Source organism: Suricata suricatta, chromosome 15 (genome assembly GCF_006229205.1).
Source record: "Suricata suricatta isolate VVHF042 chromosome 15, meerkat_22Aug2017_6uvM2_HiC, whole genome shotgun sequence".
NCBI lineage: Eukaryota > Metazoa > Chordata > Mammalia > Carnivora > Herpestidae > Suricata > Suricata suricatta.
The window spans coordinates 19628997-19655400 of NC_043714.1; the positions used below are offsets into that span (position 1 = coordinate 19628997).

General features: G+C 36.3%; 1 long non-coding RNA gene across 2 annotated transcripts in view; it reads left to right on the top strand.

Moving 5' to 3' along the window:
• Nucleotides 1-3035: 3035 nt before the first annotated feature.
• The window catches only part of LOC115279329, a 30145-nt gene continuing 6776 nt past the window's right edge, over nucleotides 3036-26404 (top strand). The window contains exons 1-2 of one of the 2 annotated variants that reach the window (XR_003903366.1): nucleotides 3036-3201; nucleotides 4235-4295. This is a non-coding gene — a long non-coding RNA (uncharacterized LOC115279329). The remainder of the gene's footprint in view (nucleotides 3202-4234; nucleotides 4296-26404) is intronic. The other variant, XR_003903367.1, reaches the window with a different exon arrangement.

Sequence of the window (26404 nt, forward strand, 5' to 3'; positions counted from 1 at the left end):
CAAAGAACCAACTCCTGGTTTTATTGATCTGTTCTATTATTTTTTTATTTCAATAACAGTGATTTCTAATCTTTATTATTTCCCATTTCTTGCTGTTTTGGGGTTTTATTTGCTCTTCTTTTTCCAGTCCTTTAAGGTGTAAGGTTAGGTTGTGTATCTGAGACCTTTCTTCCTCTTAAGGAAGGCCTGTATTGCTATATACCTCCCTCTTATGACTGCCGTTGCTGTGTCCCAGAGGTTTTGTGCTGTTATGGTATCATGTTCATTGGCTTCCATGTACTTTATAATTTCCTCTTTAATTTCTTGGTTAACCCATTCATTCTTTAGTAAGATGTTCTTTAATCTCCAAGTATTTGTTGCTTTTCCAAATTTTTTCTTGTGGTTGATTTTGAATCTCATAGCATTGTGGTCTGAAAATATCCACGGTATGGACTTGGTCTTTTTGAACTTGAGGCTGATTTGTGACCCAGTATATGATCTATTCTGGAGACTGTTCTATGTGCACTTGAGAAGAATGTGTATTCTGCTGCTTTAGGATGAAACGTTCTGAGTATATATGTTAAAGCCATCTGGTGCATTCAAAGCCATTGTTTCCTTGCTGATTTTCTGTTTAGGTGATCTGTCCATTGCTGTAAGTGGGGTCTTGAAGTCCACTACTATTATGATATTATTACCTTGTATGTTACAGTCTTTACTTTAAAATCTAGATTATCTGATGTAAGTATGGCTACTCTGGTTTCTTTTTGGCAACCATTAGCATGATAGATTGTTCTCCATTCTTTTAGTCTCAGTCTGAAGGTGACTTTAGGTCTAAAATGGGTCTCTTGTAAATACATACAGAAGCAACTTGTTTTCTTATCTATTCTGTTACTCTGTGTCTTCTAATTGGAGTGTTTATATCGTTGACATTAAGAGCGAGTACTGAAAGATATGAATTTATTACCATTGTGTTATCTGTAGAGTTGGAGTTTATGGTTTTGTTCTCTGGCCCTCTATAGTCTTTGTTGCTTTTGGTATTTTTTGTTTCATTTCATATTTTCTCTCTCAGAGAGTCCCCCTTAGAATGTCTTGCGGGGGCAGTTTAGTGGTCACAGACTCCTTTACATTTTTTTGTCTGGGAAGCTCTTTATTTTTCCTTCTATTTTGAATGACAGCCTTACTGGATAAAAAATTTTTGGCTCATATTTTTCTGGTTCAGCATGTTGAATATATTCTGCCATTCCTTTCTGACCTGCCAAGTTTCTATGGATAGGTCTGCTGCACACCTGATCTGTCTTCCCTTATAGATTAAGGATATTTTTCCCCTTTGCTGGTTTTGTAACTCTCTCCTTGTCTGTGTATTTTGTGAATTTGACTATATATGCCTTATTGGTGGTCAGTTTTTGTTGGATCTAATGGGAGTTCTCATAGATTTTGATGTCTGTGTCTTTTCCCAGGTTAGGGAAGTTTTCTGCTATGATATGCTTGCATAAAACTTCTACCCCATTTTTTCCTCTTCATCTTCTGGAACTCCTATGATTTTGATGTTATTCCTTTTTAGTGAGTCACTGAGTTCTCTGATTCTTATATTCTGCTCTTTTGCCTTAGTTTCCCTCTTTTTTTTCTTCTGCATTATTCTCTATAATTTTGTCTTTTATATCATAGATTTGCTACTTTGCTTCATACATCTTTGCTGCTGTGGTGTTGATTAGAGATTTCATCTCACTTGCAGCATTTTAAATTTCATTCTGACTAGATTTTACTTCTTTATCACCACATAAAGGGGTTCTATTCTTTTTTGAAAACCAGCTAATATTCTCATTATCATCTTATTATCTAAATTCTAATTCAGACATCTTGCTTATAGCTGTTTCAATTAATCCCTGGCTGTCATTTCTTCCTGTTGTTTCTTTTGAGATAAATTCCTTTGTTTTGTCATTTTGGAGGAAGAAAAAGAAATAATAAAATAAGAAAATAAAATTAAAAGTATCAAAAACAACAGAAAAAAACAAATAAAGGAAGCTAGATTCTAGATATGTTTTGGTCTGGTTGTTGAAAGAAGCTTGATTGAATAGAGAAAAAAGGGAAAGAAAATAAAAAGAAAAAAGAAAGTAAGAAAACATTTCAAAATTAAGAAAATGTATATAGTAAAATAGAATAAATGAGTTGGAGAAGGTAAAATAGAATAAAAATAAATTTCAAAAAATAAATAGTAAAAAAATTAAAAAATATGTAAATAAAAAAATAAACTTTCTCTCTCTGTATTGAAGAGTAAGAAAGAAAAAAAGGGGGGGGGAGAAAGGAAAACACAATACCAACAAAAAACCAGAAATAGATTGACCAGCAAACGAATGATATGCAAATGAAAATACATCCAGTTTCCCCTAGAAGTCAAACTGTGAAGCACTTTATAACCCGTACACTAATCAGGCAGAGAGACTTATCATCTGTTGGGGCTTGGTTGGTGCAGTTGGACAGGGCTTGGTGTAATAGCTCTGTTCTCCACTAGGTGGCACTGCTTAGCTTAATGGGGTGGATCAACGTGGCACGACTGCGCCTGTGTGTGCGCCTGCATGGGAGAGGTGAAAATGTCATCACCCGGCTTCCTAGTCTCTCTATCAGAAGTTTGTGCTCTACCCGACTGGCAATTAAGCACCCCTCCTTTGTCTCTGGCTTCCTTCCACTCCCTACTTCTACACCGTCCACATTCAAGCAGCCAGCCTGCCAGGTGGCACCTCCCTCCCAAGTTTTATCTCAGATGGAGCTACGTTTCCAAACTCCTCACTCCTGAGGGCCCTGCGGCTTGGACCCACTCTGACCCTCTGGGGAAGGGTCCTGCCGAGCAATGGCCGGATGCGGGTTTGCCCCTGGAACATTCTTGCACTCATGCTGCCATACAGGCTCAGAGGTTGTGACTGAATTTCAACTTTCCCCAGAATAAGTTTGTGTGATCTCATAGTGGCAGCATTTCAGGGATTATGGTACATCACAACACACAACCCGTGTCAGGTTTCACTGTACCCTGACATTTTTGTTCCAACACCAGCAATCGTGTTCTCTGGAGTCCTCTGGGACCTTTGCCTTTGGGGAGGTCATACAACCTCTACCAAATGCCCTTCTAGCAGGATAGCGGGAGAACTGCTTCTCTCCGCCTGGCCTGTGGACCCTTGGTCCTCGCTGCCAGCTCCTGGGGATTCGCCCTTCCCACCAGAGCACTGCCAGGTATTTGGCTGCCGAATTTCCTACGCTACTCTGCCCTGTTTGTAGAGTCTTAATGATATTGAAACCCTTTCCTTTTTCCTTTGTCCCTTTCTTGTTCAGGCAATTGTGGGTGCTTCTGCTCTTCTTTCTCTCCAGCTATTTTGGGGAGAGTGCTTTTCCTGTACTCTTCCCCCCCCTTTCTCTGTCCTTTCTCTGCAAATACCCCTCGCTACCCTCTGCAGCTTCTCTCTCCCCCAGTTCACCCTCTGCACCTCGAACCTGCTGACTTCTGTGGTTCGTTATGCAGATGGTTGTGTTAATCTGCAGATCAGTTTTCTAGGTGTGCAAAATGGTTTGCTTTTGATCTCGCTGCATTTCAGGGACAAGAGAAGCAGAGAACTTCCATGCTGCTCTGCTATCTTGGCCCCTCCTCCCTTAAAACAGACTTTTGACAAATACAGGTTTTTGATATCTTTAAAATCATAAAACTGAACTGGGTAAGAATTTCCACTAATGGGAATGCTACATTCAAACAGGACAAAAATCAATAACATACGACTGAATGAATTGAAGGTAATTACAGATTTTTTTATGATTCTTGTTTGAAACATTGCTGGTTCTCTAATGTTTGTTCTAGATTTAAGGAAACTTTATTTTAAGATATCCATGAATTATAGAAATATGATAAAATATTTTTTTGTGAAAAAATTGAAACATCTAACTTCTCTCCCTACTTGAACCCTCCATAATTCAGAAACTATCAATAAGTATTCTTTCTTTAATGGCAATTATAACTATTTGCATAATTTCAGTGAGAATTTGTTTTCCTTGTAATGGGACACCATTGGAGACGTTGGCTCTACTACCAAGGCTTCAGCTGGAATGTCTTGTTTGAGAGAGAAATGCATAGACTCAGATATGACCAGACAGCTTTAAGAAATTAAGGTTGACTTTATGGAACGAATACAGTCCCTTGAGAATGTTGGCCTAATTCTTGGCTGACAGAGTTGCCAGTTGCCTTACCAGGTGAATAAAGAATGTCACTTTCTGGCAGGTACAGGAAACCTCAGGATGTTTTGGGGACCTCGAGAAGAGGAAAACACTCAAATCTTCAGGTCTGGCAACAAATATTTGGTTTGGCTCTGGCCTCCAGAGGCTATTAAAAGTTCAATATAGATATTCTTTATTAAAAAAAGTTCTAGGAAAACAAATTTTAAAGGATCCATATGAATAATCACTATTCTTGCTGAGCTTATGTAAATAATTAGGCCAAGTTTGTTAAAACTGGACTTGTTTTACAAGTGAATTAGTCTTAATTTGGCTATTTCAGGGAATAAGGGTGAATTCAGAAAGAAAAATTATGTTTCAATAATGCATCCTCATGGATGTTCGATTCTGGTTTTGGTTAATTGTCTTTAATTTAATTTGTTTGCCTAGGGGTGCCTCAGTCCGTTGAGCATCTGACTTTGGCTCAGGTCATGATCTCCCAGTATTGTGAGTTGAAGCCCTACATTGGGCTCTGTGCTGGCAGCTCAGAGCCTGGAGCCTGTTTTGGTTTCTGTGTCTCCTTCTTTCTCTACCCCTCCCCTGGTCATGTTCTTGTCTCTGTCTCTCTCAAAAACAAATAAATAAATAAATAAATGTTTGTTTGCCTAAACTAGACAGCTAGAGGTAAACTTAGAAAGATTCCCATAATAGCTCATATATAGACAAACTTCCTGTTTGTTACCCTGAGGGGATAATAAAAGAGACCTCATGGGTATATGATTATTTAAACAGATGGATAAAGGGATGGTCTCCTCAATAATTGTATAACTAAACTGTCATCTTGATTAATTCTATGTGAGTGGGATAACAAAATTGTTACTTAAAAGTCAGAGTGTACCCCCACTCCATGGGGTTAACCATGAACTTGTGGAGATAATGGATGGCCCCATCTTCCTCATAATTGGATTGGAAAATATACTTGGAGATGCCCTTATAATACTGGGTCAAATTATCTCTCACTTGCTAATAAGTTCTTGTAATTGGGATATTGTTAAGGCTAGGCATCAGGCAAAGAAGGCTTCTTAATGGTTTTACTTGTTTCGATACCTTTTTTAAAGTTTATTTTATTTATTTTGAGAGACAGCACAAGTGGGAGAGGGCTGGCCTATGGTAAATGCTTCTTGCCTATGGTGAGTGTTACATGGTACTTCCCGGGCTTTTATTCTCAAATTATCAAAACTTTAACTGAATATGCCAAGCCACAGATAAGCTTATGACAACAAATTCCCATCAAAACACTCAGGAAGGACTATATCAAATATGGAGTGGATATATGTGGCTTACTCCCATAATAGGACAATTAAGCCAAAAGGCCCTTTTATGCTGGAAAAAGAACAATCATACCCTTGATTCAAGGCCTCAAAATACTCATCAAATGGGATAGCTTGCCTCAGAAGCCTGTGACCAGACCATTATATTATAGGCAACTGATTGGTTTAGTACTGACTGGACACGGCAACCAGACATCAGATGGCTAGCACCTAATGGAACACCACGGTTATGTGGGCAAATTTGGGGTCATGGCGCCCACCAGGCTAGATTGTAAAATGTACTCTGGGTTATGCCTGGATGCATGGCTGTAGCACTAGGGCTACTGCAAATCCAGCCGATCTTCCATACCTAAACCAACAATGGACAAGATCTGTGTTCTGTTCGTATGACACTCTGACATCTATTTTTCTTACATCAGTAGGTTTAGAAATGTCATAAGGCATATGGAGGCCCTTGATAAATACACAATTAAGACCTTAACTGACTTGGGGCACCTGGGTGGCTCAGTTGGTTAAGCGTCTGACTTTGGCTCAGGACATGATCTCATGGCTCATGAGTTTGAGCCCCGCATCAAGCTCTGTGCTGACAGCTCAGAGCCTGGAGCCTGCTCTGGCTTCTGTGTCTCTCATTCTCTTTGCCCTGTTCCCCCCCCCCCCACTCTGTTTCTCTGTCTCAAAAATAAACACTTAAAAAATAAAGTAAAAAAGACCTTAAATGACTCAAAATAGACTCAAAAAAAAAAACCCACCAATACATTATTAAACACTAAGGTAACTCAAATGTGTAAAAGAATTCTACAAAGTAGAATAGCATTAGCTATCTTAGCAGCATAAGGAGGGACATGTGCCATTATTAAATTGGAATGTTGTATCTACGTTCCAGATTAGGACAAAAATCTAATAGGCTTGCTTACTGATCTAAATAACCAAGTTGGTGCTCTTAGACTCTACATTTTCACTTAATGTTTGGTTAAATTCTTGGTCAGGAGGTGGACTATGGCCCACCTTAAAGGATCTTATCACACTTCTTTTTTTTTTAATAGTTTATTGTCAAGTTGGTTTCCATACAACACCCAGGCTCTTCCCCACAAGTGCCCTCCTCCATCACCACCACCCCTTTTCCCCCCTCCCCCTTCCCCTTCAACCCTCAGTTCGTTTTCAGTATTCAATAGTCTCTCAGGTTTTACATCCCTCTCTCTCCCCAACTCTCTTTCCCTCTTCCCCTCCCCCTGTTCCTCCATTAGGTTTCTCCTGGTCTCCTGTTAGACCTATGAGTGCAAACATATGGTACCTGTCCTTCTCTGCCTGACTTATTTTGCTTAGCATGACAACCCTCAAGGTCCATCCACTTTCCTACAAATGGCCATATTTCATTCTTTCTCATTGCCATGTAGTACTCCATTGTGTATATATACCACATCTTCTTGATCTATCAGGTGATGGACATTTAGGCTCTTTCCATGTTTTGGCTATTGTTGACATTGCTGCTATGAACATTGGGGTACATGTGCCCCTATGCATCAGCACTTCTGTATCCCTTGGGTAAATCCCTAGCAGTCACACTTCTTTTTTCATTATAATATTAATCCTAATATGTTGTCTCTTTCCATTTGTTCTCTCCTATCATTGAGATACATGCAGGCAGTTCTTGACTCCTTCACCCAGCTGACAGATCGTTCTAACTACTTGAAACAAATTCACCCTGATGTCCACCCTGCAGTCTCAGCAATGGATTTCCATAAAAGTTACTTGTCTAGTGTGCAGATACAGTGACCAGTAGGGACATCTCTATGATGCCTGTCAACTTGAAGAAGTTAAAGAGAATGAGCCCTTTGCTATTCAAAAACCTTAAAGATTTAAGGACTGAAAATTGGTCAGGGGGAAATGATGAGGCATAGAAGCAAAAAAAAATGTTCATCTTTAGCCCAGAAGGCTGACCTATACTGGATAGTTTCAATAAGGATCAAATACATGCTGGTCACCACATTCTTAAAGGGTCTCTTGATGCCTGTACATCTCACTGATAGATAATATTGAACTGAATGATAAGCATCAGAGAAATTTCTTGGAAGTAGTTTTACAAGTAGAAATTTGAAAAAAAAATTTATGATCTAAAGTTTCCTGCAAGTCCCCTCTTCTTTTAGCACTAAACACATATCCACCAGCTTATAAGGCAAAAGTGCAGCTCGTTTTGCCCACTGGCCCTGTCCCTGTGCTACTTATAAAAACTAAGTTACACCATAAAACATCTTAAGAATTCTTTCTTGACCATTGTGCTCAATGATCCTATAGTACTTGGGGTGCTTTTCAAAGTGATTTTTTTACATGATTAGCTCTTTTTCATATTTCAAAATTTAGCTTAATCCTCAGACAGTCCTTGTCTGGTCCCTCTATCTAAAAATCATTCCCCATCCAGGCACTGTTATTTCCTATTATAGTGCCTTGTTTATTTTTCTTTTGTAGCATCTTTCTTACCTTATAATCACATTTTGTTTATGTACTAATTTAATTATTTATTAACTATCTCTCACCTAGACTAAAACCATTGTGAGTGTAGTGATTATGACTTTTATTTGTTGTTATATAACCAACTTTTAAACTGTGACTTTATCACCATATAACCAGTGTCCAGTACCTTGTTAAATGAATGAATGAATATATCTGAAGGTTCTCAGAGATTCTGAAGAAATCTATGAAATTTGGGGGGAAAATAGCCATACATATTGGTAGCATTAGGTAGCATTCGTGCTGTGTTATGCAGAATACATTTGATGGTCTGGGACTTTGGTTTGTACTAACTTGCTATTGGGAAATGTAACGAGGGATTGAATGGTCTTAGAGACTGTGCCATTTTGACATACCTCTCCTAAGTCATTGCTACAGAATTGGGTTACACACTGGCCTATTTACAGTGTGGTTGCAGTTTGGCAAGGCCGAGAGTATGGCTGGCCATCTGGGTCTTAGGTCCTTCTTGTAGCTCTGGAATGGTGAGACAAAAGCACTCCTGTCTTTCTAAAGCTGATGAAGAACAGACTTCTTCTCTGGAATGGGGCCAAATGGTAATGTGCCTCTAAGGACTGCACTGAGTAAACCTTTAGAGCAAGGTACAGTCAAAGCTGATTAAAATCACACTATTTCATAACACTGCTTACAGGCAAAGACATACACCAGGAAGCTGAGAAGAAAGAGAGCTGGCTGCCCAATGAACAGCAGTCTGGATCTGTTCTTTCACCCCCTGCGCTATTTGTTTAGCACTGCTTGGAACTGATTTCCTGCTTTGTTTATTACACCTCCAGCTTCCTCTCTCTGTCTGACTTATTGATAAGATGCCTGTAGATGTTTTAGAATTTTCCACCTTGAGACCAAAAGTTGAGATAACATTCCTGTTTCTTTGCTGCTTCCTTGAAATAAAAGGTTTAGTGATATCTTTAGAAAAATTGAGAAAAAGAATCATACCTCTTAGAAATCTTTGGTTTGTTAGTAACATACAGAGAGTGCCATTCTGAGACTGGATGGTGTTTCCAGGAAGCTGTCCACTAGTATTCTAGTATTCAGCTGTCTGAGTGGTAGAAAAAAGAGTGTTGCTCATGGAATTTAAAGAAGGGTTCAAATTATGATTCTGTTACTTAACAATCTGAGGAAACAATCTGAGGACCTTAGAAAAGTCACTTAACATCTCTGAGCCTTACTTTCCTTATGTAAAATAGAAATAGCAGCTGTTCTACCTGACTCAGTGTCCTCACATCCATTATTATTTTTTTAATTTTTGTATCCATAAAGCTATTTGTACAAGTAAAGTACTATGTTCTTGCCAGAGCTTTCTCTCCTCTTTTTTTTTTTTTTTAAAAGAAAATGTTAACATTCTTTAACCATTAGTTATTCCTCTAGGGCCACACTTCTTTTTTTCTTTTTCTTTTTTTCTCCAGACAGAACAGGTGTCAGGCTCTATGATGCAATTTGGAGGAAACCCTAGAGTCTTTTAAGTGGCCTGCCAGCTTTCAGAAAGAAGGCTGGCTCATATAAAATCCTTTTCCTTGTCACGTCTCTTCTAGCAAGGCTCCTACGGAAGTACAAACTTCAGACAGAAAACATATACTTGGAAGAATTGTCATTAGCATGTATTTATTAAAGGGGATGCATTACTTTAATAGACTTAACCCATTACTTAAAGGAAAACAAATACCCTTGGCATATATATCAACCTAATTAAAAATCAGTTTAGCTCATTGTATTCCATGATATTTTTTATATTTTTCCCAAACAAAAATTTTTGATGAAAAACAATCTTATTTTCCTCCTCTAAATTTTGTCAGTACAGTTTTGGTGATTTAATTATAGGTCTTGTCCGTGCATCATAATTGCCATAGAAAAAGATCTTGTCAAAATTGTGTCAGATAGTTTGGGAAGAACAGGGATATTTGTGGCCATGAGTAATACAAGTAGAAGATAAAGGGCTCTTTTTTTAATATTTGAATCTAATTACCCCCAAATTATTATATTACTTACATTTTCTATTAAACTTAGAAATATAATTTATTGATTACATTTTGTAATAATTTAATAATGGTAAATATAATGATAAATAATGTAATAACTTATATTAAGAAAAGAAAAGGAGAATGGGTTCAAATTCTGGCAGCAGGGATATAGGTTAGATAATCACTTTAACTTAACAACTGCCCAGGATAGTGAAATGGACACTTTTAGTGCTCAGTGAAACTTGGTTCTGAGCAGTAAGATTAGCTTTAGCAACAAACAAGACTTGCTTCCTTCTGTCCCTGCTCCACACCCCAGAGTTAAGACTTTGTGTACTCTGGAAATGCAGAATTGCAGACTCCTCACCCCATCCCCAGCACACATACACACACATACACACATACACACACATACACACTGAGAAGGCCAAGTTCCTGATTCTTCAGTAGGACAATTCATAGTTAAAGGATGTAAGACATTATCAGATAAATAGAGTTAGAAAGATTAAAGATTTTAGGATCCTATAAAAGTTCTTATAAATAATCTTAAAGTCAAGAAATTAAAACAACAAGCATAGTACATGAAATAAAGAGGAATCAGTATCATTTAACCATTTGAGATTAATAATAATGGACACTTTGCAATTAATTTCCATCAATCAACTGCTTCCTTCTTAGAACATTTTCAGGATCTCTATCTGCTAAAGTTTCAGTGAGATATAAAAATATGTCCAGTTGGCCTTATGGGAGATAGCACAAATACTAAAGGGGTATTTCTTTTGTGCCTGATGCCCTGTTTGAGTGTCTTTTGAACTTTAATAATCCAGAATTATTGACTCCAGTCTCCAGTTTCCACTGTGGTCTCAGAAATACAGCAGAGTTTATGAATTTACATTTACCAAGCTTTAGGTAGCCTTGTTTTACATATTTGACAGAACTAAATGGATATTTCCTAAATGATGTCCTCATTCCAAGATTCTATATCATTGGCTCTGATCACTGCAATGTGCATAAAAACATACCACCAACAAACTAACTTAGCTTCCCTCCTTACAGAAGTGGAAGTACACTTCCAAGTACAATTGCTTCTTCTTGGCTTCCTCTGTCTCTGGAGGGGACCAACAAGAAAACTCCTATTGCTGCTGGGCCTTCCATTCTGTCTTTTCACATCCCAATCATTAGTTCCTTCTTTTTTTTTTACTTTTCTCTCATAGGAATGACTTATGGAACTCAAATGCTCATGGTTGCTAAAGTAGTATGCAGGAGACTAGAATTTTTGGTTAGAGATAATAGCTATTGGAAAAAGATTCTTGTACTTGGGGAAAAGTATTTTTATTTAGTATTTTTTCAATATTTTCATATCTCTATTAGGTGGGTTTATGAGGTTATCTCCTGAGAGAAGTTTTACATGGGGATGGAGTGGGGATGGGGGTTGGGGAGGAAAGGGGGAACGCCCTGGAGCTGTTCACCAAGTGGACAGGACTTTATGTAAAGGAGTTGAGGAGGATGCTGGAGCAAGGGCACTAGGAATGCTGAAGATACACTTTGTCCATTTCACTGTTTTACCTAAAGTAGAAATGAACCCTTCGTTCTCAAATAACTTACAATCTGGTTTCTGTAGCAAAAATTTCTTGCCATGGAATTGTGAAGCCCTAGAATATTTTGTTAAAATTATTTGATAATTATTAGTCTTTTAACTATTAATTGAGAATTTTTTAATGAAAAAAGTTAAATTACAATATCTTTAGAGGTGGATTAGCTTAAATATAGTGCTGTGCAGAGAATACTGGAAAAAATAAGCTGTATACACTATGATTCTAAGATAGTGCCTAAGGAGGTACAAAATAACATTTTCAGTTACAAAAACACCACTGACCATTTTTAGCCATTGAGTTTTTTAGAAAAGGAATATCTGAACATTTGATTGATTTTATCCTCTTTTTTCCTGTTTTAAATGTTAGTGTGGTGTCTGACATGTAGACAGTACACAACACTTGTATAACACCACACAAGATTTTAGTACATTAACACAAGGTTCAACCTAGAACTTCGGAAAACTGAGGCCTATGCTTGCTTTTCTCTTCATTAGGTTTTATAGCTCTGTTCTTTATTTAGGACTGACCCTTCTAACTTAGCTCTCTCTTCTTTGGTCTAATAATCATATTTTGAAGTTTTTTCATTACCATTGTAGTAGTTTATTGGGGTTGCCTTAATAAAATACCACAGACTGGGTGGTTTAAACAACAGAATATGTTGTTTCATAGTTCTGGAGGCTAGAAGTGGACCATCAAGGTGTCAGCACATTTGATTTCTTCTGAGGCCTGACTTCCTGCTTTGCAAGTGACGCTTTCTGGCTGTGTCCTCACATGATCCTCCCTCGGTCTCTGTGTGTGTTGTCTTTGTACTAATTTCTCTGATGAAGACACCAGTCATATTGGATTAGTGCCTACTCATATGACCACATTTTACTTTAACCACCTCTTTAGAGGCCCTATCTCCAAATACAGTCTGTGATAAGGGGGGGTAGGACTTCAATATATAAATTATGGAGTAATCCAATTCAGTCCATAATAACCACCTTAAGCAAAATGCTTTTCATTGCTTTAGTTCAGATAGATGCCCCAAATAGGTTTATGTAAAAGACCAAAATGAGGATTATGTTGATTTGAAAGTCTTCTGTTTAGGGGACCATATCCTCTTGCCAAGTACATACCAAAGACCTAAAAGAAATTGAAGACTAAGTAATTATACATATATATGTGTATATATATATATATATATATATATATATACACATATATATATATTCCCTCTTTCAAATTCTGTATAGGAGTCATGGGCAGACATTTATATACTAGAATGTTAGTAAGGGCAACAAAATAGTGTCTAGTGAATAGCTATGATTATATGACAAAAACTATTTTATGATCTTCTTGAATTGTGGTGTATGGTCATAGATTTTGTTGGGCTCAATTTAAATGGAAGCATTTTTTTAATGTTCATTTATTTTTGAGACAGAGAGAGACAGAGGTGAACAAGGGAGGGGCAGAGAGAGAGAGGGAGACAGAGAATCTGAAACAGGCTCCAGGCTCTGAGCTGTCAGGGCTCGAACCTGATGCAGGGCTCGAACTCACGAACCATGAGATCATGACCTGAGTTGAAGTTGGACGTCTGCTTAACTTACTGAGCCACCCAGGCTCAGTCATCATAACAGAGGTCCTGCAAGATTTCTGTGCTTTTTCAATTCTCAAAATAAGGTTAAAATGTCCAGTATAGTTTCAGTGGCAAGAGTGTTTTATTTTAAGATGAATGAAGTTCCACATTCATCATGATTTTCTGGTTTCTCCTTTGTGTGGACTCTTTGGCCTGATCTTTGACTGAAGATTTTCTAGAAGTTCTCTTTGCTCTGTTTGAGTTATTTGGTGAGTGATGAATTATAGCTTGGAGGGGTTCCTTCCACCCCCCCCCCCCAACCCCACCTTGCTCTGCGCCCGTACTGATCACATCTCACACTTTGTAATCGCTGCTGGAGTTCTCAGGTGGACTTTGTTGATTTTCTCATCCTGACTTCATTGAACATTCTGCTCAGATATCTTGAAAATTTGTTAGCCTGAATTATTTTCTAAATCCCATTGCCTAGAAAGTTTATTTTCTCCTTTTATGCCTTCCCTCAAAGTTTTCCTGGATTTAATAGGATATTTTAAACTCATAAAGTTCTTTCATAGACTCCAAACAAGATATCTCATCTTGGAAAAATTACCTTTGTATTCTAGGAAACAGGACATTTCCTTGAAGACTGGCTATTAGTTGTCTCTTTAGCTCCTGGAAACTCCAAGTTCCTATATTTCTTTCATGGGACCACCCTGAAGAGCTTTTTTAATGAGGATTCAGTCACTTCTATGTTTCCCAAACAAATTGCACAGCCATGTCTGTGAATGTCATTGCCGTCATCTAGAATTTTAATAGATAAGCCATAGGGAAATCTACCAGACACCTGGAAACTTAAGAATCCTTTGAAAATTGATCATTCATTTGTGGGATCTATGGACATGCTCTATTAACTATCCAACTTCCTTCCTCTTTCCTCCTGTCCTGCAAAGATTATGCTGGAAAAAGGAATTTGCTGCAAAGAGATTTAAACACAAATTATACTTCCTTTAGAAATCCAGTTTATTCTTTTGGTGATATCATACATACATACATATTTATAAATTATATATTAATGTGTTATGTATTTATAATTTATTTTGCAAAAGATTTTAAATCAGGGTAGTTAGGTAGTAGTTAGATTTTAAATTAGGGTAGTATGTAGTTATAATAATTCATTAGGAAAAATTAGAGTCAGAAACCTCAGAGTGGTAGATAAATGGATGATGATAAAAGTGAGGTTGTATTACAGCTTATTTTGGGGGTCTTTGTTTTCTAAGGAAAAACTATTAACTGTGTTTTGGGTCAAGACATTTGTATAATAAACTCTCAGATGTTAATTTTCTACTTTGGTTCCCCAAGTTTTGACTGGATCTTGGTATACCTTTAAAGTATGGGCTGTAGAAATCAGGAAATGAAATTTGAACTAATTAGTTTTGTGATATGTCAGAAGACCTTTGTAAAAGGTCTATTTGCTTTTGTCTTATTATTTGCAAAATCAAACACTGACTTCTTTTGGTTTGTCTACCACGTTTTTTCATTGTTGAGTAAATTTCATCCGATGACATAAGTAGATAACATAAATTTTGCCTTTTTTGGATAAAATATATCAGGTTAGCCTAATTTAAGTCAGACAAAATGATTTAAATGTTTCTTACATTTAAACTATGAGGAATTTAGAGGCATGGAAACTTGCCTTATTCTATCCATGTAAAGTCTTTTATATTGATTTATGTTACTTCCTTTAAAAATTATAATAGGTCAGTCTGGTTGATTTTGCAGGCTTTCCATTGTCCATATTTAGAAGGTCTATTTCTGTTACAGCTAATTTGAGAAACTGCAGGTAACATTGCTGTCCTCTCTCAAATACTGTGTATATAGAAATGGAGCTTAACTGTTTAATATATTAGTATAAATAAAGGATTAACAACTTTTTAAATAAAATGCTTATGTTATAACATTAAAAAATGAATAAATATTTGGTGGTGCATTTGTAGCCTATTCTAAGTATAGTTTAAAAAAGAAAAAGAATTCCTTGAAGCTGCTTTTTGAAGACCATTTTTTTAAAGGTTAACAAGTAAAACATAATCAGGCTACGGGCTCATAATATGTAGCTTTTCTAATGATCCCTCAACTTTTAAAATTTGTTAGACATAAAAGCGGTGCTAATCTGATTAGTAACTGTGATTCAGTAAATCTACTGTAAAAATGGACCGTGTTCTGGTTTTTAACATGATACCATGAAAGTCATTTGAGAACTGCCTCTGTGGAACATAAAAGTCTCTTTGATGGAATATTTATTCCATGATTAAAATCTATCCCTATATACAGACATAGACATATATATGTATATAGCCAAAATATAGGAGTATAAGTGTATATATGATTTGTGTTATTTTCATAAATAGTTATAAAATTTAGCTCTCAGAAAACTGATAGGCAGGAAAGAAAAACAGTATGACACAAACAAATGTCAGTCAAGTCTGGATGTGAACGTGTTTACCAAATATTGAGACTCAAGGTTGTCCAGTGCTCTTTCAATTTCTGCCCTGTCCTTCTCTCTGCCTCCAGACATATATAGAGAGAAGAGCACTAATGTCTGAGAAGCCATTATGTGTAGGCATGTTACATATGTATCTTATTTAATTAGAAGAGTAGAAGGAAGTATGGTAAGCTTGTGATGTTGAAAAAATCTGTTAGCTGTATTGTGAGACATTGGAAATACTCCTCAGGCCTCCTTCATAGGCTGTAGTGTATTTTTATATGTCACTTTAGTAGTCACAGATACATACTTCTTTTAAAGCAAAAAAGTCCATTCCTTGGCACCCACATACACTGCAATTAGACTTTTGGCAAAATGTCAAAAATCTCTGGCAGGTTAAGTAAAGTCCAGAGAAATGTCAGCACTGCTTATTAATGTATTTTTTTTGAAAAAAAGGAAGTCATTTTCATATTGCTAATATGTATGAAAATGTACCAAGAAAGGAAAGGTTTTAAACAAGTAAAATAAAAAAATTACTTAATTCATAGCCTAGGATTTAAGTGGGATTTTCCATTTTTATCACAGATATTTGTTAAAATACCAAATTTTGTGATCTCATTTTAATATTTATTATAATCCAGTGGACACCTTATTTATAAATAAATCACTTTGTACTTTTATAATGCTTTTTGCACAAGATTTTCATTATTAACAATGTCATAAAACATGAGTGCTGAGCATCATGTAAGACACTTTCTAATGTGTAACATAGGAAAAATTGGGTGAACAAAGTTAGGTTTTTATTTCAACTTTGCTGCTTGGCATTTCCCTGTAGAATTGACCAAAGTTTGGTACTCTTTTAAGGATTTCAAACAGTACACTGTTCATTTTATAGGTAAGTCTTCCATTTTCAAAGAAGATAAAGTTTAATGAAAAGTTTTCAATGAATAAAAATTTAAATTCCAAGTAAACTTTGGATTTTAGATGCATGATTTATCAATTCATACATCCCTTAGTTCACATGATATCATAGCATTGGCTTCCCTTCTGCGGCTGTTGAGTACATAAGGAGAAAGTCAGTGGTGGGGGTACCATGTGGGGGGTGGGGCAAGGACTAGTAAGATTTGGGTTTGGGCTGTGGGTCGACTACTAACCATTCAGTTTAATGTATAAGAAGGATTGGTGGGGGTGGGGGCAGGAAATGGTGCCTCGGAGAATACATGTAAGGACCACGAAGATTTCATTATCTCTAGTTGCATTGTGATAGGCTCATTAAGAGTCCTGAGAATAAAGTCCAAGTTTCCATTCTAAGATTTTTACACACATTATTTTTTTTCCATTTCTACCTGTTATTTTCCCAACAATGTTCACTTATTACCATGTAGAGAAGTAAACTGCTTTCATTGTAAAAGAAATTCAAACTGTTTTCTCTATGAAAGGGAACTTCTCCTGTTGAAAGCCACAAAACATTTTACCAACAAAATAAATGGCATGTATGATATTTCTTTGGCATTTATTGTCATGAATGCTTGCATTGTGGTTTATCATTTTTAAAAAAGAGTGAAATTTATTGCCCAAGTATGAACTAAATCCTAGCTCTTCTTACTAAATGTAAGGACTTTGCAAATTACTTAATCTTTCTCTGCCTTAACTTCTTATTTGAGATAAAGAAGAGAATAGGGCTTCTGGGGGTGCCTGGGTGGCTCAGTTGGGTAAGCATCTGACTCTTGGTGTTGGCTCAGGTCATGCTCTACAGTTCCTGAATTTGAGCCTTGCATGGGCTCCAGGCTGGCAGTGTGGAGCTTGCTTAGGATTCTCTCTCCCTCACTCTCTGCACCTCCACTGCTTTTGTGTGTGATTTCTCTCAATATAAATAAATACACTTAAAAAAAAAGATAATAGGGCTTCTGTATAAACAGGAAAATTCAAGTCACTTAAAACAGTGAGCACTAAATGAGTGCTGGCCACAACTATTATTGTTGTTGTTTGTTACTACATACTTTAATTACCAAGAAATTCTGGGAGTCTTAAGGACCTAGCTCTGCATTAAGAAATGGAACTTTTTGGACCAAGGCTTTGACTATTTTTAAGCCTCTTGATATGTGTTATTCACTGTTTACCCAAAAAGATTCTACTAATTTATGTATCCAAAGTACCTGTAAAAGTTCCCATTTCACTGGCACCAACATACCAGTATATATAATTTGAATCTTTGTCATGTTCAAACATGATATCACATTATGGCTTTAATTTTCATTTCTTTGATGATTAAATAGGTAGATTTAAAAAAGTGAATTTGGGGCGGTTCAGTCAGTTAAACGTCCGACTTCAGCTCAGGTCATGAGCTCATCGTTTGTGGGTTCGAGCCCCACATCAGGTTCTGTGCTGACAGCTCAGAGTCTGGAGCCTGCTTCAGATTCTGTGTCTCCCTCTCTGCCTACCCCTCCCCCCCTCGTTCTCTCTCTCCCTCTCTCTCAGAAATGAATCAACATTAAAAAACGAATTTATTTATTTATTTGTAATAGGTCCTTGTCCTATTTTTCTTTGACGTTTTCTTATTTTGCTTTATTTATTAAGGATATTGGCCCACTGTCATATTTGTTGTAAATATTTCTTCTTTTTGATTTTATGTTTCATATGTATACAGATTTTAAGTGCTTATATTGTGAAATATCTTGATCTTTTTCCTTTGTTATTTTTTCCACTGAAAAGCCCCCATTCTTAAGATTTATGAAAACAACTTAGTTCAGACTAAGTCCTGATTAGTGGAGTAATTTACTCATCACTTTCCAGGACTTAGAATCATTTCTTTGTGAAGCTTAAGAAGTCACTTATTCTTACTAACTGAAACTTATCATCAACAATCATAGCAAAAGTCTCCTATTAAATGTAAATTTATATTTATATAAACCAATCAGGTACCCAGTCTCTTGATATGGCACATTATAATTTACAAAACATTTCTAACACACATTCTATACTTTTATTTCATATCTTACAACTACCTTATGGAGTAGAAGAAGATGGATATTATTATACTAGTATACATCCAATTCTCAGAAAGGGTATAGCTTTTCTTAGGTTGTACAACTAGTGAAGAGCAGAGTTTGAACTTGAACCCAGATCCTCCAGTTCCAAATCTGTGCTTCACTCATTTGTGTGAATGTTTTTGAAAAACTATATGTATACCAAGTAAATATATTTTTTTAGGACCTAAATTTTTTGCTTTTCAAAATTTCAAATTCTTGCTGCTCCGGGTACCTTGCTAGAGATGAGGAAAGGAAACAACATTTGTTGAGCTAATATTTGTATTTAAAATATTTACATTGGGGCATCTACTTTCATTAAAATATCTTTTAATTCCTTTTTATCTTCCCTTCATCAGGAACTATATCATGTCTTATTTGAAGAATTCTTTTCATTCATGTCATCTCCATGTTATACACCCTCTCCATCTCTCTCTTTTATCTTTTAAATCATCTTTCAGGAAGGGTCTGCATTTTTACTCCTGTAGCTATCCGTGCTGGTTTCTGCCACACCAGTCATATTTATTTCTCTTTCTGTCCATGATAAAGCCTATGTTTGTGTCTCATAAATGTTTAAGTCCAGGATACTATGCATAATCATTATCTCCTCTAATTCTCATAGTAGTTCATAAGGTAGATATTACTATCTTTTCCATCTTACTGGTGATGAACAAACATAGGTTACCAACTTGCCCAGGGCCTCACAGCTAGTAAATACTGGTGCCATGTTTAGAGGTCAGGTGTTTTCCTGTTGCAGCCTACCGACTCTTGGCAGGGATGATTGGAATTCTTTTCACCTGTTGTGATCCTAGAAGCAGTTTTTCTTCTGTGTCTGAGCAGCTGTAAATGCACTTCTTGGTTCCCATCCCATAAACCTAATTCCATCTCAGGGTCATTCTGCACAGCTTGACTTACACATAAAAATTAACTTTTAAGAGGTTTACTTTAGCTTGATAGCCATCTATTCACTGATCTAGAAAGCAGGTATCCTGAGTGCAATTTCCTTTGTATAAATGAATACATTGCCCCACTCTTCTATGAGCTCATTCTTATAGAGTATCACATTTGCATTATTGTTCCAGACTAGATGAGGACATACTGACCTACAGTTTTCAAACCCTATTGGTCTTCAAATTTCCACAAGCAACTGGGTTTGGACATTCATTAGACCCGGACATTGATTTTTTTTTTTCTTTTTTGGATACAAGCAAAAGAAAAGAGAAATGGAAAGTACTTGGCAAAGATAGATGTGAATAACTCAGAGTGGAAGAAAAGATTTGTAAAAAAGGATGAAGGGTACTTAATTCCCACAATACAGACAAAAGGTAATTGAGAGGGGAAGTCTTTACTTATATTAAAAAAGGACTTACGTTGAAGAGAGAATGAGCTGAAAGGAAGTTTAGTTGCAGCAGTTTTTCACATAAAAATACAAAAATTTGGAATGTTGTGAAATCACTGGGATATTCATATTAATACTACTAGCTAAGCTCTGTTAAGTGTTGCTGTGTTCTAGACAGTTAACTCATAATTAATTTTCAAAACAAACTCTGAGCCAGGTACACTTTTATCTCTGTTTTAGAAATGTAATTTTGAGAGGTTAATAACTTGCTCAAGATCACAGGTAAGGTAGAACTGCTACACAAAGCCTTAATAGTTCCTACCATGGTTTGTTGTTATTTGTTTATTATCCATCTCCTCTACCAGAATGTAAGCCTCATGAGGGGAAAACAATGTCTGCTATATCCCCAGTGCCTGGCTTAGGGGTGGACACTTAGAGCTTGTTCAATACATATTTATGAAATGAAGGCAGGAATGAGTGAGAGAATAAGCCCATTCTAATCTCAGAATCATACTAATTCCTTTCCAGCAATGTGCAAAAAGTTTCTCATTGGACAAAGAAGATGTGGTGTACATGTATATTATATATATAATATATATAATAGAATATTACTTAGCAATAAAAAGACGTAATCCTATCATTTGCAACAATGTGGATAGAGCTAAAGAATATGATGCTAAGTGAAATAACTCAGACAAAGAAATACCATATGATTTCACACATATGTGGAATTTATGAAAGAAAACAAACGAATGAAGGAAAAATAAAAGAGAGAGAGAGAGAGACAAATCATAAAACAGACTCTTATCTATAGAGAACAAAATGATGGTTACCACAGGGCGGATGGACGGAGGGATGGATAGAATAGGTGATGGGGATTCAGGAGTGGCCTTATAATGATGAGCGGGTGGTAATGTGTAGAATTGTTGGATCACTATATTGTGTACCTGAAACTCATATAACACTGCTCAGTAAGTATAATAGAATTAAAATTAAATGCTGAACAAAAAGAATCTCTCATCTGTTAGTTGAGTTTTTCTTTAAGCATTTTTGTATTATTTCCCGGAAGCTTTTATAGATTCGAGGCTTCCTCGAGGTTTAGCTAATCAGTAGAAAATTCCTTCCCACCTCAAATATTGAGCTAACCTCCATGTAAGAGATGGTGGAGACAAAGTTGAGAATTTTACCAATTTGAGTCAGGTGTATTTCTCAGAATTATAATTTGTAGCAACTGATTTCTATGATTTTCATGAAACTCAGGTGAATGACAAAGTGACCGTGTCACAGCAATGACTGAGACAGATGTCTAGACCTGCATGGAACTTATTGTCTATTTATTAGTTTTGTCAGATCCTCATTAGTTTTTGAATTTAATATAATAAAGGATACACTATTTTGCAAAAACTTTTTAAATATCAGAAATAAAAGATAAAATATATGTAGATGTTACTCTGCAGTTTAAGATGTGTTAGACCGGAAAAAAAATCATAAGAAATGTGAAGTGTCTTGTAGAAGGTAGAGGCCCCCAACATCTAGCTCAGTGTTCTCACCTTTGGCTGTACAATAGAAACAGGACGAGTTTTAAAATTTGTTGAGAGCTGGGGCGCCTGGGTGGCTCAGTCAGTTAGGCATCCAACTTCAGCTCAGGTCATGATCTCACAGTCTGTGAGTTTGAGCCCCATGTCATGTTCTGTGCTGACAGCTCAGACTGGAGCCTGCTTCAGATTCTATGTCTCCCTCTCTCTCTACCCTTCCCCTGCTCACATTCTCGTTCTCTTTCACTCTCAAAAATGAATAAATGTTAAAAAATTTTATAAAAATATGTCTAGAGCCTACCTTAATATTTGGGGTAGGCCTTTTTATGTTTAAAAAATTACAACAATTTTAGTTACTATTTGCAGATGACATGATACTATATATAGAAAACCTAAAGACTCCACCCAAAAAACTACTAGAAGCAATAAATGAATTCAGTGAAGTTTCAGGATACAATATTAGTACCAAGAAATCAGTAGCATTTTTATACACTAATAGAAAAGTAGTAGAAGATAAATTAAAAAAGCAACTCCATTTACAGTGGTACCAAATGTAGTAAAATACCTGAGAATAAACTTCACAAAAGAGATGAAAGACCTGTACACTGAAAACTATACCTGTACACTGAAAACTATAAGACGCTGATAGAAGAAATTGAAGATGATACAAATAAATGAAAAGATATTCCATGTTCATGGATTGGGGGAATTAATATTGTTAAAATGTCTGTAAAGCAATCTACAGATTCAATGCAATCTTTATCAACAGCATTTTCCACAAAACTAGAACAAATAATGCTAAAATTGGTATGTAACCACAAAAGACCTTAAAGAGCCAAAGCAATCTTGAGAAAGAAAAATAGAGCTGGAGGTATTGCAATTCTAGATTTCAAGATCATAAATATAATAATAAAATCAAAAACCAAAAAATAAAAAACTTTTGTGCCAGTATCATACAGAAATAGACATATAGATCAATGGAACAGAACAGAGATCCCAGAAATAAACCCATGATTATATGGTCAATTAATCTATGACAAGGCAAGAATATACTGAGAAAAAGAATGAAGCTGGACCACTTTCTAATACCATACACAAAAATAGAGTCAAAATGGATTATACACTATATGTGAGATCTGAAACCTTAAAAATCCTGGAAGAGAACACAGGCAGTAATTTCTTTGTCATTGGCCATGGAAATATTTTTCTAGATATGTCTCCTAAGGCAGGGGAAACAAACAAACAAACATTATTGGGACTCTATTAAAATAAAAAAGCTTTTTCATAGCAAAGAAAACCACCAACAAAACAAAGAGGCAATCTACTGAATGGAAAAAGATATTTGCAAATGATATATCTGATAAAGGGTCTGTATCCAAAATATACAAAAGAACTATACAATTCAACAGCAAAAATCAATCTGATTAAGAAAATGTGCAGGGGATCTAAATAGACATTTTTTCCAAAGAAGACATATAGATGGCCAACAGACACATGAATAGATGTCACCATCACTAATTGTCAGGAAAATGCAAATCAAAACCACAAAGAGCTATCCTCTTACACCTATCAGACAGGCTGGAAAAAAAAACACCACAAGAAATAACAAGTCTTGATGAGGATGTGGAGAAAAAGGAACCCTCGTGCACTGTTGGTGCGAATGTAAATTAGTACAGCCACTGTGGAAGACAGTATGGAGTTTCCTTTAAAAGTAGAAGTACCATGTGATCCAATAATTCCACTATTGGGTATTTGCCCAAAGACATGAAAATATTAATTCAAAAAGAAATATGCATCCCTGTTTATTGCTGCATTATTTACCATAGCTAAGATGTGGAGGCAACCTAAGTGTCTGTCAACAGATGAATGGATAAGGAAGACGAGGTGCACATTCACACACACGCAGAAATATTGTGCAACCATAAAAAGGATGAGAGTGTGCCATCTGAACAGCATGGGTGGACCTAGAGGGTGTTATGCAAAGTGAAATAAGTCAAACTGAGAAGGACAAAAACTGTATCATTTTTGGATTAGTTTGGTCACCTGATGTTTTAACTCTTCTCCCATCTTTGTGTTATTCACAAATTTGATAGGAAGTCCTTCTATATATTATTTAAGCCACTGATGAGAATTATGTGGAGTAGAATAGGACCTTTTACCCAATGCAGCCAAGTCTATAATCTACCATGCTATAGTGTGGATTTAGCATAAATAAAAGCAAAAGCAATGAATTTATTGTTTTGAACTAGATTTGAGCAGCTAAAACATATATGTTACTTTAAACCACCACCGATTGAAGCAAGATCCTGAGACTGAAAATACTCTGGATCATCTCTCAAGTAACACTCATTGAGCTGGATTGGTTAGTGAGACAAATGAGTGAGCATCTAGGGAAACGGACTAAAGACAAAATCATACTGGTGTTTTTCACCTCATAGTTTAATCCTAATATGATCAGGGTAAATTTTTAAAAAGCTGTTTCTGTGGTTAGAATTTAAGGGTCTTACATCTGTCAACCACAAGGAGGAGCTATGGCCTTATAAGGAAGGGGCTGGCTTCTGATTGGGAGTGGCAGCTCACAGATAATCTTTTAGAAAGATCCATATCTTGGAAAGTGATCTTTCTCAAAAATGACATTCATAGAGGAAAATCTAAATGTGTAAGCTAGTCTTTATTTTCAAAGGGAAAAGAAATGACAATTACAAATAATTTAAATATAACCCCTCCACTAAGAAAAAAAAGTAAATTTCCTCTTCTTTTTCAATTGGTTAGATGCATGGAATAGACCAAATAGCGAAATCTTTAGTTTTTCATCCAGAACCATTAGACTTTAGAATGGGTGGGGTCTCAGCATCATCCAGTTTGCCTCTTTGCCTTAAAGTACTCAAGTATTAAGGTTTTAAGATATGTAATGTGGACTCAGTAATTATTTACTGAATGAATGAATGAATGAATGACATAAAAATCTATAGGCTAGGTAGGTTAATATAGGCTAATCCATAGACTTGTTAGGCAAACAAGTAACTAACAGAGTAAGGACCTGGAAAGGGGGCGATCACACTAAATCCCAGGCTTCTAGTTCCTTGGACTCTACTTCTTACACAAAATCAAGCTCTCTCTCCCGCAGCTCTGCTTAAGTGTAGTCTAAATGTAAATTAACTGCTCTTAGCCATGTTCAAAGTTGCAATAGTCTACTTTGGGGTGTAGCAAGCTTCCACACACCCTACATTTGTCACCTGAGGCTGACAGTCTGCTTGTTTTGGGAGGTCGTAGAGGAGATTCCTGCATTAAATGTAACGTTAGATGATCTCAGATTCTGTTCAACTCTAATATTTTAGTTTATTTTGTTTGATTCTGTTATATTCTTATTTAAATAAAATATTTTATTATGGACTTTATTTTATTTTATTTTAGAGAGAGTGCAAGCAGGGGAGAGGGACAGAGGGGCAGAGAGAGAGAGAATCCAAAGCAAGCTCCACACTCATTGCAGAGCCTTATACAGGGCTGATCCTGTGACCCTGGAGTCATGACCTGAGCCAGAATCAACAGTGGGATGTTCAACTGACTGAGCCACCCAGGAACCCTGGAATATTTTAAACATACAACAAAGTTGATAGAATTTTATAGTGAATATCCTATACTCATCACACAGATTCTACCATTAACATGAACAAATTAATATATTTGTCTTATATCTATCCATCTGATTTTTTGATGCATTGCAAAGTAAATTGTAGCCTGTCAGTATGTATAATATACAGGCAGAGTTCAATATGTGTTTATGTTTTCCAAGGTAAAATTTTCATGCAAAAATACAGAAATCTTAAGTGAACATTTGCTGAATTTTAACACATGAATACACCTGTGTAACCTAAACTCCTCTTAGATATGGAGCATAACCATCAAACTAGAAGTTTCCCTCGCTCCTTTCCTGCCGATCCCTGGCCCCTCCCAAAGACAACCACTGTTGTTTTTTCTTTTCTTCACCTCAGATTAGAACTCTGCATACATAGAAGTACTCTCTCTATGTTTTGTGATGGTCTCTTATACCCAGCAATCTATTTTTGAGATTCATCAGTGTTGTTGTCTGATTGGTAGTCTGTTCTTATTTCTGACTAATATTCCATTACTTAATAAAGACACCACAGTTCTTAAAATCCGCTATAAGCCAAATAGTGGTGGCTAGTTGGGTTGTTTCCAGTTCTTAGTTATCACAAATAAAGTGGCTATAAACATTTTTGTACCAGTATTTCTTATGGACATGTGTTTTTGTATCTCTTGGGTACACATCTAGGTGTGGAATTTCTGGGTTATATGTAAATATACATTTAATTTTATAAATATTATTTCATATTTTAAAAACTACATACTTACTGGGTGCTTATTACATGTCAGGCACTGTGTTAGGCAGTGGGGAGGGATAGAGTTGTGAAGACTAGTTGATCTCTAATGTGTGTCATGTTTTTATCTCCTACTGGTTTAATGTATTATTTTAAGGTTTTCTTTTATGAAGTTGAGCAGGTACATTTTCTAAATTATTTTCTGATTTTTATTTCAAAATAATAGGCCCATTAGCGACTACTCCCACTACCTCACAGGGGTTAAGACCACAGGCCCTGGAGCCTCAATAACTGCGTTCAAACTCCAGTGGTCTTTAAAAAATTTTTTTAATGTTTGTGTATTTTTTGAGAGATAGAGAGAGAAAGAGCACAAGTGGGAGAGAGAGAGAGAGGGAGACGCAGAATCCGAAGCAGGCTCCAGACTCTCAGCTGTCAGCACAGAGCTTAATGCGGGGCTTGGACCCATACAGCGCAAGATTGTGACCTGAGCCAAAGTCAGACACTTAACCGACTGAGCCACCCAGGCCCCCCTCAAATCCTAGTTCTACCACTGACAGCGGTG